At 35.7% G+C, this 18,073-nt stretch overlaps 1 non-coding gene across 1 annotated transcript; it reads left to right on the forward strand.

Moving 5' to 3' along the window:
- The first annotated feature begins 497 nt into the window (after window positions 1-497).
- On the forward strand, window positions 498-606 carry LOC120113196. Its single transcript, XR_005514999.1, has one exon. It is a non-coding gene; the product is annotated as a small nucleolar RNA R71 (small nucleolar RNA).
- Window positions 607-18,073: the final 17,467 nt, after the last annotated feature.

Raw genomic sequence — 18,073 nt, forward strand, 5'->3', positions numbered from 1 at the left:
CTATGCCATTATCTTTTCATTCCTTCCAATTTTACCCCTCATATCAATTTTAAATGACTATTCTATCCTTTTTTATATATAAAAAAAAATATTTTGGGGTTATTACAGGTATGGTGGGACAATCTGTAGTAGTATGACCCGACATATCGCAGATACCACAACACTCATTTCTAAGTTCTATAGTCTTGACAGGCTCAATCTTCCTAAGCTCAATTTCTTCTACCTTCCTAGTGAGGGCTGCCATTTTAGCATGAAGATCATCCTCAGTTCTGAGGTTGTAAAGGCCTCCCTGTACAGAGCTAGTAGGCTTAGGTAAAGATTTATTGTTTCTATCCCCGTTATCCCAAAGTTGGGCAGTCTCAGCAAGGGAATCCAAATACTCCCACGCTTCATCAGGATGTTTTTCTAAAAATCTACCATTGCACATGGTCTCTACAAACTGTTTCAACTGTGGAGATAAACCTTCATAAAAGAAGCTAATGGTTCTCCAAGTTTCGAATCCGTGATGAGGGCATGAGAGAAGAAGGTCTTTAAATCTTTCCTAACATTCATAAAATGTTTCATTATCTTTTTGTTGGAAATTGCTGATATGTCTTTTCAAAAAGTTGGTCCTTTGTGTGGGGAAGAACTTCTTTAAAAATTCTCTCTGCATATCTTGCCAAGTTCTTATTGATCTAGGTCGCAAAGAGTTTAGCCATGTTTTGGCCTTATCCTTTAGAGAGAAAGAAAACAATGTCAGCTTGAGGACATCCTCGGTGACGTTTGGCACTCTAAATGTAATGCTCAATTCTTCAAAATCCTTTAAATGAAGATACGCACTCTCGGATTCTAACCCGTGAAACTTGGGCAGCAATTGAATTACCCCAGGTTTGATGTCAAAATGTCCCACATTATCAGGAAAAATTATGCATGAAGGCTGACTAGTCCTAGCCGGTTGTAGGTATTGTCTTAGAGTCATAACATGGGGTTCACGTTCTCGATCGTGGTGACTCCCCGCATCTTCATTTAGATCAGCCATGTCACAAGGTGTGAGATATTGCGAAGGAATTTCAGGGGTATGTCCTAAGGGATGATCTAAAGTTGTACGACTTAATCGACCGGTGTCGTCCCTATTCCACTTTAACATGCAAAATAATTCCCTCTCTTTTTTCTTTTTTTTTTAAAAAAAATATAAGTACCAACTAAGATACCCTAAAACGACACCCTAAAACAAAAATCTATTCACAATCAAAAATGCAACAAAACATTACACCTCAATTTCTAATATTTTTCTTAAATTTCTAGACAGCTCCTAACTGGTTTGAAGAGGACACCTAAGCCTCCAATCCGGTCTAATGAACCGAGTTGACCAGGTAAGCTCCCAGGTAAGTGGAGGGGTCACGATGCGTTCGCAAAGGTCCCACTTAAAACCCACTTGCCTCGAACAGATGAACTGTCTCCCTTATAGGGACAAAACTTGCCTAGACATCAACTAAGCCACCGAGCAAAATTGGTGCAACTTTCGGTGGTCTTCGTCCTATTGAGCTCGAATGTCCTTAGGGGCCAACGTCTAGTTGATTTTAGTTAAGCTTGGGACATTTATGCACTGGGGTGATTTTTGGGCTAAGGACGAGTGATGAAATCCCGACCTTATCTTTTTAAATAGGTTCAGCCCTTAGAATATTTTATGTTGATGCCTTATACTATATGCAACAATCAAGAGATTTTTTTTTTTTAATGTTTTATGACATGACATTAAATTTCATTGAATAGGTGATCAAGCAAATTATTTATTTTTTTTTAAATTTTATGAGTTGACGTTTGAAATTTGAATTTTGAAATTTGAAATTTGAAATTTGAAATTTTAGGTTTTTCCTCTTTTTTTTTAATTTTTGAATAATCACCCTTGATCTTTTCTTAAATTTTTTTTTTCTTAAATTTTTAATTAGCACCAAGGGTTAATGAGATATGATAACGATAAAATTCTGATTCAAAAAAAATAAATAAATAAATACAGAAAATTTAAAGTAGAAAGCAGCAAAGTTTCGTATTAATCTGATGGTCTTACAAATATCAGAATGTCAATCAGACCGTTCAGATTATCTAACAATGTGTCTTGCACTAGCTGACCAAATTTAAGTCAAATCAGACGGCTAATTTCTATGATATCAGAGTTTGATGCAAACTGTGCAGGGAATTAAAAATAGTAGTAAAGATGCAATTTTTTTTTTCAAAAGAAAAATACTAACTACTAAGGTAAAAATTAAATCTAAAATTATACTAATAACTCAGCCGTTCCCCGGCAACGGCGCCAAAAACTTGGTGCTTTTGAAAAACTGTTCTCCCAAGTGCAGGAGAATCGCACAAGCAGTATAACTCGAAAGTCCGAGGTCGATTCCTCAGGGAACGAAATATGGATTATTAGCGTAATTTCAGATTTAATTAATACAATAAACTTGTGGATTAAGATGATGTTTTGCAAATAGAAAATAAATCAATAAATAGAGAATCGAAGTTAGGATAGATTAAGATGGTGCAGGGATCCAGAATCTCCTTTGATAATATCAAATTCTTGCGATAAATTCTATGATTCTTTTGTTTTCTTTAAGAATTATAAGCAGAAAATTTAATTATGGAGTATGTTCTTGATAACATGAATTCTTTTGTTAAGCATTCAACGTGCCTTATAACGTCAACGATGAATCAAATAATCGAGGAAGACATGTATCAATAAGCATAAATCATAAAAGAATTTTCAACATATAAGAATCATGGCATAATCAAAAGATAAATCGTATAAAGCAAAGGATTAGAATTTACATCATGAATTTGGTACACCAAATGATCTCCCTTCACCCATCACCTAGGATATCAGCCCTCCATCAAAGAGATAAGCCTCCTCATATTTTTTTTTTCTATTTCTCTCTTTTTTTTATTTTCGGAAACAGGGCATACCCTGTTTCCCTCTCTTTCTTCCTCTGTTTTCACTCTTCTTTTCTCTTCGGATGCCGGCCCCCCCTCCCAGCCGAGAAGGCCCTCTTCATATAGATCGCCCCGGAGCCCATGGACAAGTTAGGATTCCCCTGATCGCACGTGGAGAGGAGGTGACAACGGAGTGAATCCGGCGCTGATGGGTGCGAAGCTTCACGGAATGCTGTGGAGGAGATTGAGGGCGTATCACGGCAGATGGCTGAGAGCACGGGAGAAGCGGACACGGTGGAGACGGGATGCTGGGAGGCTTCACAGGCTCGGGCACTGGAGCTGATCGCGGGCATGGGAGCGTTGATCGCGGGATGATTACGGGGTAGCTGGGACGCGTTGCAGATCTGGTTGTGCGAGAGGAGCGGACGGCCGGGAAGAAGCTGGGCGGTGGCAGACGGCCGGGCGGTGATCGCGGGCTTGCGGGAGCTGTGGATGCTGGGAAGAGGCGCACGCGGAGGGAGGTGGAAGCACAAAAACATCACGGACGGCTGGGGAAGGGAACGCCCGATTTGGAAAGTTTTTGGAATTCTTCCCCAACTACACGTGATCTTTCTTTATTTTGATCCCCAATGTGCTCTAGAAGCTGTGGCATGTAGACATGTGTAGCTCCGGTGCAAGTATACTCAATGAATGGTGAATTCGATCAGACCATGACGGGGTTGGGCATACGCGGTCTGAGTTATGCATCTGTCTAAGCCCAATCTGTACTGAATACGTATTTTGGCCTCGATTTACGATCACCTATACTTAACAAAAATATAATATTAATCTAGTGAGATTATCATTATCTTGTTAGCGATAATACTAATTTATGTGGTATGTAGATCGCACTTTTGTGCTCTCATCACTTCTCCTCCATTATTTGATTTAGCAGAGGCCGGGAGGGAGAGGGAGAGGGAGAGGGAGAGGTGGGGGTCCTCCGTTGTTTGATTTAGCAGAGGCTGGGAGGGAGAGGGAGAGGGAGAGGGAGAGGTGGGGGTCCTCCGTTGTTTGATTTAGCAGAGGCCAGGAGGGAGAGGGAGAGGGAGAGGGAGAGGGAGAGGTGGGGGTCGTTGGGGGGCTTCTCATCCTTCACCGCCGCCGCAGCCACCGCAGCGACCGCGGAGGGCTTCTCCTCCTTCGCCGCCTCCTTCGCCGCCGCCGCAGCCACCGCAGGCTTCTCCTCCTTCGCAGCCACCGCAGCCACCGCGGCCACTGCAGGGCTTCTCATCCTTCGCCGCCGCCGCCGCCGCAGGGAAAGACCAGGTCCATTCCGGTCAGGCCGGCAGGGAGAGAGAGCGAGGAGGCGAAGGGGATTTGGGGCGAGGGCCTTTTCTTGGGCCGGCAGGGAAAGAGAGCGACGAGGGATTTGGGGACAATAGTTTTGTTTTGGGTGGAGAGAAAGAGAGGGGAGGGATTTGGTTGGCTTTCATCCCTTCACTTTTTTGGCTTTGGTCTTGGTTTTCCTTCCCTCACGTCACTCCTGATCCAGATGGGCCATCGGGAAGAAAGACAGGGGGATTGGAGATGGCTTCTTAGAGGGTGAGATTCTTTTAATTGTTTGGGTTGGATGGTTGCCGTGCTGTGATGTAGCTTGGGTATCGATTCCTTTAATTGTTTGGGTTGGATGGTTGCCGTGCTGTGATGTAGCTTGGGTATTGAAGGGGAGATGGGAGATGGGAGATGGGAGATGGTGGGATGGGATTTCTTTTAAACTAATTATTTTTCCATTCTTCTATTCGAGGATTATATTAAACTGAAGAGGCTTCTTGTCTATCTTTGTTAGATTCATGCATCTTTATTGAAATAGTATACTTGACAACTATCTATTTTCATATCATTTTTTTAACTATTTTATACTTATTAAAATTTATTATTATTATAATAATAAAAAAAAAAAGAAAAGGCCCCATTCACTGAATTTGTCTTAGACCCCCAAATGTATTGGGCCGCCCCTGGTTTTCTGCTGCAATTTTTTTTGCAGGGTACAAAAATAAATCTATAAACTAATCAATCTAACTTGATGAAGTACTTTGTAGGTCAGTCAAAATGAACAAGAGTTGGATGACAATAAAAAATAGAATGAAGAGTAAAGAATATAGAGAAGGGTGAAGTCCTTTATTGAATTTGTGGTGGCAAATTTAGGCTCAGCAAATGATATTTGGTGTCCTTGTGTCGAGTGCGATGAATGACAAAAAACAAAGCATTCAAGTTGTCAAGATTCATTTGATGTTGAAAGGAATCTCGCCTTCTTACAAGACTTGGGTGCAACATGGAGAATCTGTTCACGTGCATCAATCTTGTGTTTCAAATGATGCTAACTATGATAATGGTGGAGGTGTTGAGGATAGAATGGCTGGGGATGGCACCGATGATAGGGACGAATTGTCTAATATGCTGGAAGCTGTTTACATGGGCGCTTTCATGAATGACAATATTGATGAATTGCCTAATAACTTGGGAGGGAGGATGCACAGAATTTTGATAAGTTGTTCGATAATGCTCAACGACCCGTTTATCCTGGTTGCAAAACTTTTACAGTATTATCATTTGTTATTAAGATGCTTCATATTAAGGTGTACAACCAGTGGAGCAATTCCTCTTTTGACCTAACAGTTATTGGAGACACATAGACGATGAGCGTACAACTCTTGTACAATGCTTCGTAAGCATATTGAGCTAACCTAGTCTCTAAGTCATAAGGATCTCACCTAACAGTTATTGGACCCGTCCTTGGTTAAGTCAGACCCACCATATATCCCGCAAAAATAAAGTTATGATTGGATCCTCACCTAACAGTTATTGGAGCCCAACCCCATCTTTACCCCACAATATCTCATGTTAATAGAAAGGTCCAATCCCCTGATGCAACTAGCCCCACTGTATCCAGCCGAGACTAATTAACGCCGGAAAGATTCTTAGCAACTCTACTACGGTGGAAGACCAATCAACTTAATATTAGATAATCAGATCTTAGTGATTCCAACTTTGAGCTTTCCATAAAAGGTAATCGATCAATTGGCCAGATAAGCAGGGTCCTAATTAAGTAACCACCTTTAAGCTTTTCTAGACACCAATTAGATCAATTAATCAAAAATGGCTAGCTTAATGTATCGTTCACTCTCGATTGATTTAAGAGATTTTAAGTCTCTTGGGATTTACATCTAATATAACCATCCACCCTATACCATATGTCATTCGATTTACATCTTATGTAAATGTTACATTGATTCAGGTTTACATCCAATGTAATTATGAAACCCTTTCATATATTATGTAATTACATCTTATGTAAATGACATAATTGTTTCAGTTTACATCTTATGTAAATGTCCTATTGTTTAAGTATTTTATTTACAACTCATACAAATAAATTTTGTTTAACTAATATATACATCTCATGCATACATTGTTTTAAACATAACCTTAAACAAGTATGAACATTATGATTACCACATGCTCCCTAGAACCATGGCTCTGATACCACTACTGAGTTACGTCCCGTTCGATGCGACGTTCGCAGCGAAATTCGAACGGAACGTCGTTCATCAAATGAACGCGCCTCGGATCGTAGAATTTTAAAATTTTTTCTGGATCCAAATCCAGAAGATCTTTGAACTCATTAGGAAGGAAAAATAGGATATGAGGAGGGTTGATTAAGATTCATAAAAATGAAACAAAAATCAGAAGTTATAAATTTGAAGATCTCATCTTCAAAAATATTGTAGGTGTAGAACACCGCAGCTTGATGATCTTTCTAGGTTCTTGGTTAAGCCGCACATGTGTCCGGCCTCTACAGATATCCACACGAGGATCTAATCATCCGAGATAGGGTCTTACCGGAGTGCTAGCTCCTTGCAAAGATCTCTCATGACTATCATAATATTGGAAGATAAAAATCTGCAGGATACCTCTTTGAAGAAGAACGCTTTCTTCTTCAACCTTGCTCGCAATTAAGGAAGAGAAGGAGGTAGCTTTGCACGTGGATCTTCCTAGCCTTGCTCCCGTGGAAGAAAAGGAAGAAGAGATCCTCTTGCTGCCGTGGAGAAGGTGGAAGAAGAGGGCTTGAGGCATGATGGAAGAACTCCTTCTTCCTTAGCGTCGTGTGGTATCTCTTGTCTCCTTTTCTTCTAACGCCACCAACGCATTGGAGGAGGAAGAAGATGGACTCTCTTGCTGCCGTGGAGAGGAGAGGATGGACTCCTCTTGTTGCCGTGGAAGGCAGAAGAGAGGAGAAAGGGAGGCGTGGGGAGGAAGAGGAGAGAATTGCTTCATGATGTCTCCCTTGCTACCCTTTTATAGATTGGGTTTAGGGCTTCTCCTAATCTTATTAGGAGTATGGGATAATAACTCACCCTTGAATTAATGCCAAGTGTCCAATCCTTGTGCTTATGGCACCATCAAATAGATGCATGACATGTGTCCACTTAATCAATTTCCTAATCACATTAGGTTTTGATCAATTTTCTAGATAAGCCTAATTCCTAATCAAATTAGGACTTAGGCAATTCCTAATCATATTAGGATAATTAATTTGGGAGCATGCATCCTACGACGCCATGTGGACTTTTAAAGTTTGCGTAGTGTGAACACGACTTAAGTCATATTCAACCTACGACGACATGTGGACTTTAAAATCCGCACAAATCATGGTTTATTCAAATTGACCCAATCATGAACCCGAATCAATTTGGGTCGAACCCAATTTGATTTGGCTCATTAAATCAGCCCAATTGCAATCCAATTGCAATCAATTCCACTTAATTCTTCTTCCATTAACTCACTAATACTTAGTGGGTTAATTCAATCACCAATCATATTGATGATTGATTTCTATTGTGATTCCAAATCACAATTATGATAGTCTGACTAATTAAATTCTCTATGTGTGTGACCCCGTAGGTTCTATTCTGACTGGTAGTGAGACATATTGAGATCTCCATCTCAATATCACTAAAACTCCTTTCAGTGGACTGAAACGATTTCAGTTCTACTCTCAAGGTTCACTAATCACTAAGTGAATGCCTTCAACTCTCACAATCCACTAGTGACACCTAGCAGTATGTGGTAGCAACCCAGCATAATGGAATGTCTGAACCTCTAGGTGTGTTAGCGTATGATACAGTCCCTCTATCATGGATCCCGACGTGACGGAGGTTATGGATATCTCATCAAACCCCATCGTCCGTCATATATCAAATTTATACGACTTCTGTTGCCCAAGGTGACAACCCAAGAGGGGGGGTGAATTGGGTTTTCTAAAAATTATATTCCCTAATTTTTACTTTTGAATAGAATGCAGCGGAATAATAAGATGTTATTTAACTTAAGCTCTAGGCAATTACAAGTAAAGCAGTGGAAAATTAAGCTAGAGCAATTATACTATGGCTTTAGGGTGCAATTGATCTAAAATTAACTTTTAGTTGTATGATCAATTTTAATCTGTGTATGGTAAGAATGGAGTGGAAGCTAAGCAAATTCTAAACAATCACTTATAAACTCTATAGAAAAATAAAGCTAGAGATATTACACAATCAAGCATGAATGTAAGGCATGAAATACAAGAGATAAGGCATCACAAACACAAAGATGTATAGTGGTTCGGTGCACCCCAGCACCTTACATCCACTCCCCAAGACCTCTTGAGAATTTCACTATAATCCCTCAGATTACAGTCGGTTGTTTTACAAGCTCACAACCCAACTTGTTGTTTTGCGAGATCACAACGAACTCGGTCGGTTTTCACAGGCTTACCGACTAGAACCAACCGATTGTTTTCACGGGCTCACAATCCAACCCAGTTGGTTTTCCCAAAGGCTCACCAACCACAATCTTACAACGATTGTTTTCCGGATTTACAATCAATCTAGTTGGTTTTCCCAAAGGCTCACCAACCACAACCTTACAAAGTTGGTTTTTCCTTTGGCTCACCAACAAACCTTAACCCCTTGATTCAATCTCTTGATTGAATCAAGTTACAAGATAATAGAGCAAGAGTTTAAATCAAATACAAGCTTCTCAAATAAGCAAATATAGCAAATATAAATAAGTAAAGTAAAGAGATGAAGCCCTCAAACAAATTTGTAGATGGAGGAACTCGGCTTCTTCTTTACTTGACCCTCTTCTGATTTTGCACGAAGTAGAGGATCACCGAGGCAGCACACGGATGGAGAGGAAGCTTTGGGATTCACTTGGATGCTCTTCTTCTCTCTATTTTACTTTGAATGGCCCTTTTGTGCTTATGGGAGATTTTCCTTGTAATCTCTTTGAAATCTCTTCCCTAAATGTTCTCTCCCACTTCCATTTACTCTCTTTCCTTAACTCTCCTCTTGATTTTATAGCTTTTAGAGGGAGTGCAAATAAAAATCTAGCCGTTAGAGACAAAAATAGAGCCGTTGGAATCAAGAAAAAACTAGCCGTTTATGCCTCCCAGCGTGCTCGAGTCGACTCGGCTGAAGAGGAGTCGACTCGGCTAAAACAGGAGTTGATCTGTGAATAGTAGTCTGCCGGCATCTGTAGCTGGGAGTCGGCTCCGCACTGTAGCGCTGAAGTTGGAGTCGGCTCGAGAATCACTTGTAGCGCTGAAAATCAACTCTCTGTCTTTTTGTTTGTTCTCAGTCGGAGTCGACTCGTTAGAGTATCGGAGTCGACTCGAGCACTGTTTCTTGAAACTCTAGAAGTGCCAGAGTCGACTCTAAACTTCCCGGACTCGAACTCAGAGGGACTATTCTTTTGAATCTTTCTTTGAATTTGCTCCTCCAACTTAAATTCCTTTGAACTTGAAACTTGGGCCAATAAACTTGTAGCTTTCTTTCTAACTTTTCTTGAGAGTTTTTGAGGCCTTCTGTATTTTTCCAACTTGCTATGTTCCTTGCAAAATAAATTATCTTTCTTCTTGCAACACAAACATTAGTAATTTATACTTAAAGGTTTTGTGATCATCAAAATCAATCTTTAACTCAATCTTTGGATCATCAGTCTTCCCCCTTTTTTGATGATGACAAAACTTGTAGTATTGTGCAATATAAAATATATTGTGTTCTAGGACTAATGCATAGCTAAAGTTGCATGAAGTAGAAAACATATATATTTTAAAACATATTTCATGATAATGCTTTAGATTTAATCAGTTTAACACAATCAACATATTTCAATTTAAGCTGATTTGTATTCAATTCAAACATTAAAAGCATTATAAGCACTATACTTAGAGATTTCTCCCCCTTTTTGACAACATCAAAAAGGTTGCAAGATAATGAAACAATTAAGCACAAAGATTAAGAATACTCAAATATTTCTTTTTCTTTTTGTACTCTGATTTGCATGTCAAATTATTGCAAGAATATGAATCATATAACTCAAGGCAATAATGTTAGAAAAAGATTAATGAGCATAGATCAGAGCCAAATTATAATGAGAACACATCGAATGTGGTTCCAAAGATAGTTTTCAAATCAAGTGTAGGTGGAAATTTTCTCAAGTTAATTCAAGAAGTACCAAGAATGATATTCAAAGAAAGCACGAATGAAAATCTAATCATTCTTAATAATAAGTATGAAAGCTTGTTCATTTAAGATCTTTTGCCCAATATATGAAGTATTTTAGCAGCATGAGAGCAATGAACTAATTTTCTTTTTGGAGATAATAGCAATATATTAAGTATGATTTCAAAGTTCTTTTATTCCTTTAAAAATAAGTACATTTTGATACATATAATAATGAATTGCACAAAATTGAAGTTCTAAAGAGCAAGCCAATAAGAACTCAGTAGTGAATTCCAAAATAGATTTTCTAAGAGATACTCAATGAAGTTCAACATTATTCTCCCCCTTTTTCATTAAGCTAGAGGCTCTTAAGATCAACTGTTTGAATTGCAATTGAGGATCACTTCTTATTCAGTGGTTCTTTTCTCTCTCCTTTAGTTATGGATTTATGCGATTAAGTTCCATAAGATCTCTCCTTCTGAAATTTTCTTTCTCCCCTCAATGATCATTTCATTAAGAGTTAGAATTCAATAAAGTTGTCAATCTCAAAAATATATTTTCTATAAGTTTCAGCTTATTTCATAAGACTCAATGTTTGAGATAAGACAACCTTTATAGAACTCATCTCAAGATATAAACTTATTATATAATTAAAGCAAGTCTTGCAATATAAGGAGGTTCATCAAAATCAATCCATAAAAAATCAAGTATGCATCAAATTAAAGTAACTTCTAGGATAAGATACTGAATATCTAAAGCTCCCCCTCAAAAGATTGCATTCTTCTTTAATCATTCTTTTCTTTTGTTGAATTTCAGATTTTAATGATAAACCGTGGATAAAACTGAAACTTTATGATATCAAGAATGATGAGTGATCTAGAATTATTTCAAAATTTATAGCAATCACTCTTTTTAATCTTTCAAGAACAAGTTATGCTCCTCTTAATCTTTAAGAAAATGTACTGAAATATTAATCAGAAAATGATTCATTTGAAGCTCAATTCTTTCAAAAGCATTTACATTTCTTCTTTTAAGAATCATTTGAGTGAGCTGAAATGTTCTAGACTTAAGATCATTCACTCTCTTAATAATATATATATATTATTGATGGAATCTTAATAATGTAGGAGAGAAAACATATAGATGATCATGGAAGTAAGATATATTTATAGAACTCAATTTCTTAATCATAGTTTTTCAGCAATGTATACATGAAGCACAATAAATCTTTTAATATCAAAATAAAATCATATATTTAAAAATATTTTTGCAATTAAGATCATTTGAAAGACACATCATTATAGACCAATATTAGTACACTTTAAGGATAAGAAAAGATTGTTTCGGATGCGTATCGAGACAATCAACCAAGGCGTCAAAATTAATTCTGTTTTCTTATATTAAAATTTTTATTTAGAAATCATATTGATGTTATTCTCCTGAATGACGTGATCATTTGAAGCATATAACTAAGGTTACAAAGATTGTAACGATATAAGCATTTTTAAGTTAAGTTTAAGCTTTTATACAAAATCAGTTTCTGAATTTTCATAAGAATTTCCAAGAAGGCTTTCACAATTATAATTTGAGATATTGTATCTTCTACATTGTAGCTCATCTTAAATTACTAAGATTGAAAACACATACTTCAATAACATTCGAGCACTTTCAGAATCTTTGTATTTAATATTGAGTTTCGATACAAAATAAAGAATATTTTAACAAGTATTAGGACATTATGTATCAAAGTTAGCAAGTAAAAAGATAGATCAAGATTCAATTCATTTTGCCCAATAAGAAATATCCTTCTCTTCTTCTTTTTGTAAATCTATTTAACTTTCAAAGTAATCGTGAATGATAAAACTGAAATTTCTTTTTAATTTACTTATAAAAAAAACTTTATGTAGTATTTAAACATTCAATCAAATTGTCCAAGCATGGAGCATTACAAAATATTGAGAATCCATAATTTAAAGGCATCATGCCATATGCAAAATATATTATGTGTTAAGTCATGCATTAGAATATTAGAGTAAGCATGTCAAGGATCAAAATAAACTCCCCCTATTTAATTATAATCTTGCACTGTTTCATCCTTAAGGTGCTGTTTCCAAGTGACTAAAAATTTGAATTAATTCTTCTTATATATTTTCATTACTATTGTCTTTCATTTTTACTTTCTTATGCTCTATACTCTATTTGCTCCCTAATCCGGTGGAGTTGGAAGGGGCACAGAGGTACTACCACTAGCCTCCCTCTTGTTGCCGTCCCTAATATATCCTACACCGAATAGTTGGGTCAAATAGTGCCGGGTACTACCACTAGCCTCCCCATTGGCACCATTCCTATGATGAGCAATATAGAAATGTTAAAAATGTTTACTTCAAACTCTCCCTGTTTAAGTGTAGTTAATACGGATTTATCCCTTCCAAATGTGCCGAATATATTATGCTTGTTTGCTTTTCCTTAAGATTGGAGTATTGCCTTTGCTTAGATTTTACATCTCTTGAATAATATCCATTTTCTTTTCCTTTATCTCTCTCTCTCTTTTTGTTATTTTCTCAAGTAATTTATATGAAAGAAGCAGAAGTAAAGAATAATTCTTATGGTATCATATTAGAGTGTTATATCATGCACAACAATTTTTCACTTGTGCTCAAGGATTTCATAATTTCTCACAAGTTTAATTTTAAATCAAAATTTTAAGCATAAACTTGTGTATTTTCCATGGTTATGACATAGGCAAAGATCATTATTTTAGTTTTGGGCAAATACCATGAAACCAATTTCTAAAGGTATAAGTCAATCAATATATATATATAGACATGATATCAAAATTAATATTAAGACCTTAATCATGCCATAATAAGATTTAAGTTATTGACTTTGCTCAATTAATTTATGAGAGAGGTATCTAGAATTACCAATTCATTCTGCATTCTTCAGTCAAATACCTACTAGATTTCTTATGTAGAACTTTTGGCTGAAGAAGGTCCTCTCTCTTGTTTGCATGTGAATGTTTATTGTATCTTACATGGAGATATCCTTCAAGTTGAATCTCTCATTTTCTTGCTCAAGGATCCTGCATTATTAACAAACTCCTTTTCTTTCTTGAAAGAAGGTCATTAGTTTCTTCAAGATACAAAACATTCATCCAACATATTTTTTAACTAGATGACTCAATATAAGATATGACAATAGTTGCATGTTGAGTCACTTTACTCAAGAGATTGGCTTAAATATAAGCAAGCACATATCACTTGAACTAAAGAGATAGTTTCATTAATCAAGATGGTTCAAGGACAAGCATGTGAGGCAATAGAAAGATTCATCAAGATCAAATCAATTTCTTATTTCCAAAATCAATTTAGTTTAGATTCTATTTGCTTAAGATAATTATCAATAAGACATGTTAGCTAAGTTTTAATCAACTTATCTTAAACGGTTGTTTCTATCAAAATTCAGATTATGATTTATTTGTTATCAATAAATATGATTCATTAAAGTTAGATTGAAATCTTGCACAAGGGCACATGATGAGCATACAATCTGGTCTACTAGCTGTATGATAAAATGATTATTCTATCATGCTTCAATACAGCTTTAAAACATAGATCTACTTTGCTCATCCTTTTCAATTCTACAAGATGGGGTCATAGAAATATACCTTCTTCATGCCAATCTTCTATAAGAGTTTTCTTGTGGACTAACTTTGGTCAATGAAATCCCCTTTCTTGTTTGGCTTAATTTGGAGTTCGAAAGAAATGTTATTCATTTATCATACATATTTCAAACTCACCTTGCATGAGTTTAGTAAATCTTCATATAAATCTCCATTAGTAGAACCAAAAATGATGTCATCAATATATACTTTGAGCAAGTAAGATATCACAAATTCTTCTTTTTGATGCATAGATTTATCACTATTACTTTCTATCAAAAAGGTTGCTTAAGCTTTTATATCATGCTTTTGATGCTTGTTTCAAATCATATATTGCTTTATCATATTTGTAATGGAGTGTTTTCAAATATGGTGGTTAATTAACATATATTTTTTTTATAAAGTAAGCACTAGGAGTCCATTCTACACACTCATTTGATAGAATATAAGCTCATAAAGCAAGCAAATGATAATGTTGATCTTTACTTCTATCATGCAAGAATTTCATCAAGATCTATTTCATCTTTTCTTGATTTAGTCTTTTGTAGTCATCAATTTTTCTTCATTAAGTGCATTTCTGAAAATTCAATTTGGTTCTAATTATTAACATGTTTTCATTGTTATATGTAAAAGATTAACCATATACATATATAATTTTGATTTTAGTATCTTGATATAAATCATTAGTCTCATAAAGAATAAAATGAATTGATATTTCTGCAACTAAATTTTTTCATTGAATATTCTATATGCATTGCTTGATGAATGATATCCAAGGACAGACATATCTATCAGATTTTGGCATTATTTCAAGAAACCATATCAAGTATAACATATACTATGATAAATATGAAAGATATGCAATAGTTCATTTTCATTTTTCAGAAGATCAAAAGGAGTTTTTATCAAAAATAGATCTAATAAATCATATGTATGACAAGCAGTGATGATAGCTTTTAAAAATCATTTAAGTAGATGACTATCATACACATTGTCTTTTTCATTTCTTCAGAATTCTATTAATCCTATTTACTTATGGTGTCCTTGGTGCTGAAACAATTGTATTATTATTATTTTCTATGCACAACTTAATAAAAATTGGTTTTCAAGACTTATCCATGATACTTCTTTATTTTCATAGTTTGCAAACTTTTTTCATTTGAACCCTTTTTGTGAGTTTGTGCCAATGCAGAAAATATTTCAATTTACGTGCCAAGAACAAGCCAGTGTAAGCTTTTGAAAAACTTAGTATTGGAAACAACATCATTAGATTTAGAAATTGATTTTTGTTTGTTTCCTTAGTTAACATGCATAGCAAACTTTGACCTTTCAGAAGATAATCTAAGTAGCCAATGGCAAGGTCTTTTGAGATTAAGTACATACTAGCATGAGTTGATTTTATGGCCAAAGATGGTTTCTTTAATCTTGGTTTCCATAGTGCATATATTCAAAGCACACCAAGTACACATTTATATTCTATGATCAATAAACAATATGCATGGATAAAACTCTCAATCAAGCATATAGAGGAATTCATAGAGTTATTCTTAATAAATTGATTAATCATTTAGCAACTTATCCAATAGTGAGTAAAGTATACTATAAATGAAGTGATTTGATTATATTTCCAAAAGTATTTTCTATATCACAAAATTGATCAATACTTGCAATTCATATTTTAATCAAATACTAAAGCAAAAATAATAATGAGATGCAAGGATTACTGATTTCATTATTATTATTATATTTATTTAAAATTACTTTTCATAAGTATGTTTTAAGTTTCATTTTTTGACGTGTGTCTAGAACACCATTTGTATGAAATCTATTTGTTCCATGGGTATCTTGGCACATCTATGTCTATCCTATATTTTCATTTTGGGTACCCAAGCTTGCTTGGGTCCTTGAGAGTTAGGACATATGGTTCCTTTTGGAACCCAAATTTGTTTAATTTAATAACTTTACACTTGATTTAATTATGTTAGAACGATAGGTAAAGTTGTTATGTCCATTCTTTTCATGTTTGAAATAAGTTATCTTTTTGATGATTTGCTTGACAAATTAAAACCTTTTTCTTTAGGGATTCATTGCTAAGTGAAGGAGTTAAGCCAAATTTTGATTTATCAAAATCAGCATGTTGGCTTTCAAACATCATTTTTAATCTTTCTGAACTTACAGTGAACTTGTTAATAAGAGATTTCAGTTGGTCAACTTCTTACTCAAGTTTTGGTTTGTTTTCATTAAGCTATGATTTTTCTGAATCAATTCTTCTGAATTTAACCTTAAGCTTTTATTTTCAGAATTTAGTTTGTCTTGTATTTCAGCAATAGAATTTCTTTCTTTTGAAATTTGCAAATTTAGCTTTTTAAGATTTTTATTTTTCATAGCTAATTTTCTACATTCACCATACAAATCATGAAAAGCATTTAAAAGTTCATCATAAGAAAATTCTTCTTGAAAATTATTTGATGTAAAGTAGATTCAGATTTTACCTTATCTTCTTGTGCCATAAAGCAAAAGTTAGTTACCTCTTGTAGTTCTTTGGAGCTAATATCATCATTGTTGCTCCTAGCTTTCATTTCCTTGCTTGACTCTTCCTTGGTCAAAACTTTCTTCCTTTTTATTCTTTCTTTCTTTCTTCTTGCTTCCTCTTCTTCTTTGTCTTTAGGAAGCTTTTGAATTTTTTTGTTGTTCTTTTTCCTCGAGTCGACTCGGGTTTACTTGGAGTCGACTCGACTGACTTGAGAGTCGACTCGAGATCTTCGGGAGACGTCTCGTTCTCAGAGGCCTAAAAGATGATTCTCTGTCTTTTGAACTGTTCTGCCTCGGAGTCGACTCGGGCCTTGTGGAGTCGACTCGGCTAACTTGGGTCGACTCTGAAATACTTGGAGTCGACTCGTTCACAGGTCTCCAAAACTGAGTCTCTGTTTTTCTCTAGGAGTCGACTCGGACAAACTGGGAGTCGACTCGGCTGATGTGGGAGATTCTGCAGTCTCATTGTTAGTATATAATTGAAGCACATGTGAGCTAATTTGAGATTTATCATAAATATTTTCTAAAGTATCCCAGATCTCCTTAGCAGATAAGCATGCAGAAATTTCATTAAACTTCGTTTCATGATAGCACAATATAATATGTTCATAGCATTAGCATTCAATTGTGCTAAGTCCTTTTCATTAATAGTTTGAGAGAGTGTGTGAAGGTCATTTATTATGATTTCCATAAATAATAGTTTTGTGATTGAATAAAAATGCGCATGCGTGCTTTCCAATATGTGTAGTTATGCCATTAAACAGTGGAGGCCTATCAATTAACTGTCCCTCTCCTAGAAAACTATCTATTTGAGTTGTCATGATCTTTGGCTCTTGATCGTGAGATCAATAATTAATCTTGAGCACCTGCTCTGATACCACTTGTTGCCCAAGGTGACAACCCAAGAGGGGGGTGAATTGGGTTTTCTAAAAATTATGTTCCCTAATTTTTACTTTGAATAGAATGCAGCGGAATAATAAGATGTTATTTACTTAAGCTCTAGGCAATTACAAGTAAAGCAGTGGAAAATTAAGCTAGAGCAATTATACTATGGCTTTAGGGTGCAATTGATCTAAATTAACTTTTTAGTTGTATGATCAATTTTAATCTATGTGTATGGTAAGAATGGAGTGGAAGCTAAGCAAATTCTAAACAATCACTTATAACTCTATAGAAAACAAAGCTAGAGATATTACACAATCAAGCATGAATGTAAGGCATGAATACAAGAGATAAGGCATCACAAACACAAAGATGTATAGTGGTTCGGTGCACCCCAGCACCTACATCCACTCCCCAAGACCTCTTGGGAATTTCACTATAATCCTCAGATTACAGTCGGTTGTTTTACAAGCTCACAACCCAACTTGTTTTTTGCGAGATCACAACGAACTCGGTCGGTTTTCACAGGCTCACCGACTAGAACCAACCGATTGTTTTCACGGGCTCACAATCC

This window comes from Phoenix dactylifera, chromosome 14 (genome assembly GCF_009389715.1).
Source record: "Phoenix dactylifera cultivar Barhee BC4 chromosome 14, palm_55x_up_171113_PBpolish2nd_filt_p, whole genome shotgun sequence".
NCBI classification, from domain to species: Eukaryota; Viridiplantae; Streptophyta; class Magnoliopsida; order Arecales; family Arecaceae; genus Phoenix; species Phoenix dactylifera.